Here is a 2,752-nt window from a genome sequence, read left to right on the forward strand (position 1 = left end):
GAGTGTGTATATAACGCTCGCCATTAGCTACCTGAAGGATCTGCGCCTTGTGGCATAGTGGTTAGCGCCACGCGCTGCGGAGCGAGAAGTCGCTGGTTCGATTCCGCGCTTCGGAAGAATTTTTCTGAATCGCTTTTCTTTGGGACATATATATATATATACATATATATACTCATACATATACAGTGCATGACGGCGGCGGCAAAAACCAGCCGAGACTGTCCATATAATTGCTATAGCAACAAAACACGAGGCACGCTCAGCAAGAAGTGCGAAAGAGGTGGAAGTTGCTGAGGCACACCTGGCTGACCAGAGCATGCGATGAGCGTAACCTCCTGGAAAGTGTCGAGGAAAGAAGAGCGAAGGAAACAAGACGCTCAGAGCGGTGGCCGCATAAAACCTCCTGCGAGCCATTTTGTATAAACAGTATACCATGTACTGTACAAGGTAACCTCTATTTTTACGTGAGAACGCTCGATACACTCTTAACCGCGTAACGTTTAGTAGAGGCATACATTTTTAAGATTCGTATCTGTCTAATTTAAAGGTTATGCATTACCTTTTAATATGGTAACTTCTACCATATAGGTCACGGTAGTTTTATAAGTCACAGAGAAACCTTTAAAGCAAAAGGTAACTAGCAACCTCTAAAATTGTAACTTTTATTAGACGTATAGTGTGTTTGTGTCCGTATAGGTATTTCAAAAACTTCTAAACTGAAAGGTTATACAGTAAACCTTCAAATGTAACTTTTATGACAAATACAGCAGACGACTGCATGGAATTAACCTTATACAACCTCTGCATGCCTCGTGCAAAACTCTTCCATTAGAGAAAGAACATCACACGGGACATGCAGAAGTTGTGGGTTCATATTCCTTCCATTCAGCAAACTGCATGTTCCTTTCATTCACCTGGAAAATAAAAGTGCCCTGAAAGAAAGACAGGCGTATCGGCTTACCATGCTTTTTAGCTTAGTGGTACACAAACTTTCTAATCAATAAATGTTTATAAAGCCTGCGTGTGCATGGTAATTTCTGTGAGAAATATGTGAAATTGTTTGGCATACACAAAGCCGAACAGTTCATGCAGGAGCATAGGCTCTCATACATTCGTCCGGATGCAAAACAAATTAAACGAATTAGTCACAGAAATAAAAAAAAAACATGAAGCACTTTATTTAAAATGCAAAAATGTACAGTCATTCGGCTATACGTAACTGAAAAGTTTTTCTTGGAAAAATATTTATATGAGAACTTCCAAACATCTGCCCAAATAATCTTTGGCAATAAAGTTTGACCAACCAATTGCATATATAGTGATCAGACTTTTTTTTTTCTTCAAAAGCGCCAAGAAACACTTCAACAGGTTTGAAATAAGCCCACATGGGATAGGTGCTTGAGGTCTTAAAAGTTTTTGGACCATATTGAGGGTCTGCGAAAAAGCAGGCGGGTACATGAGGTTTTTCAGATAGTATATGAGAAAGCATATGACGACGGCACGCTCAAGGTTCAGTTCCTTCAGGTGAATTACTTCTTCCTTGCTGCCTCCATATACCCAAGCTTGGTCCTTGTATACATATACGTGTGGTGCAGCAATTTTTATTTCTGTCGGTAGAGCAGCCTGTAATTAGAATCATCAAAGACCCAAAAAAGAGTGCTATATACTAAATGCCGCCATTTGTTAGACATTCAGCATTCGTCCAAGTCTATTTTTCGCACGTCATTTGACACATGAGCACATATCAGTGCGTCTTTCACGCTTTTCGAATACAGTTAGGCAGAGAAAAAAGAAAATATCTTACCTCAATGATCAGTGAGTGCTCTGACGAACCTTGCAAGTGCTTCGAGAGCTCTAAAAATGAAGTTTCCCTTCCTTCCTCCTCTGAGAAAACTTGTGACGACTTTTTTAGCCGTTCTTCCGCTTCATCCACAGTGAATCCAAAGCGCAGTTGGAGCTCAGCACAAAGCTATGGCAGAAGCAACAAAACAAGAAAAAAACTTATTTTCCCTTCACATGCCTTAAAAAAGTGAATTTGAAACAAGTCATTCCGCTAGACCTATGTTATATTAAACCTTGAGAGTAAAGAAAAATCAATCGGGCCTTGAATACAACGCCACAAGATTAATTTTCCTGTGTGAGTTTACAACTCAACTGTGTGCCACTGCTCAGAAACAGATGCTTTACGATGTTTTAAATCAACGCTGATGTAAAAGTATAAACTTACAGTTTCTTCCACCAAAAAATAATTTGGCAAGGGGTCTACGTGGTGTTGGCAGCGGTCTTGGTATGTGGCTCTCAAGAGGCACAAAACCCTTTCGTAGTTGTTGTGGCCCCTTTTAAGCTGTTCGAAGCCAATAACTGGAATACACAAAAATACAAATATGACAAAACAATTAAGGCCCCCATTGACATGGAAGGATAAAGAACATAAACTTCCTTTGGGAGCATTTTGTCTCGTACGAAAATTGAATAAAAATTGCAGCCTACCTGCAACTCTGCCAATGCCACCTCTTTTGTTAGTTCTGGCCTGGATTCCTCCAAGGGAGCAGTATTACTTCTTTTCTGTCGGTGCCGCTGCATTTTTCTTTGCAGAGAAAGCCTCCGTATGAAGACACTCTGTGGAAAACAGTAGAATGGAATGAGCATGAAAACATAAAAATATGGTGGAGCCTATTCAGGATAGAGTAATCTGCACAAAGGGAAATAAAGCACTCAGAGTTGAAAAATTTCGTCAGAGACTGCACCATTC

At 40.2% G+C, this 2,752-nt stretch overlaps 1 long non-coding RNA gene across 1 annotated transcript; it reads right to left on the bottom strand.

Annotated features, from left to right (window-relative positions):
- Positions 1 to 1,211: 1,211 nt before the first annotated feature.
- On the bottom strand, positions 1,212 to 2,379 carry LOC119402007 (uncharacterized). The gene is made up of 3 exons (XR_005185602.2): positions 2,228 to 2,379; positions 1,805 to 1,969; positions 1,212 to 1,623 (listed from the first exon to the last, which is right to left on the bottom strand). It is a non-coding gene; the product is annotated as an uncharacterized LOC119402007 (long non-coding RNA).
- Between the last annotated feature and the right edge of the window lie 373 nt (positions 2,380 to 2,752).

The sequence above is a fragment of the Rhipicephalus sanguineus genome, chromosome 8 (genome assembly GCF_013339695.2).
Source record: "Rhipicephalus sanguineus isolate Rsan-2018 chromosome 8, BIME_Rsan_1.4, whole genome shotgun sequence".
In the NCBI taxonomy this organism is placed as follows: domain Eukaryota; kingdom Metazoa; phylum Arthropoda; class Arachnida; order Ixodida; family Ixodidae; genus Rhipicephalus; species Rhipicephalus sanguineus.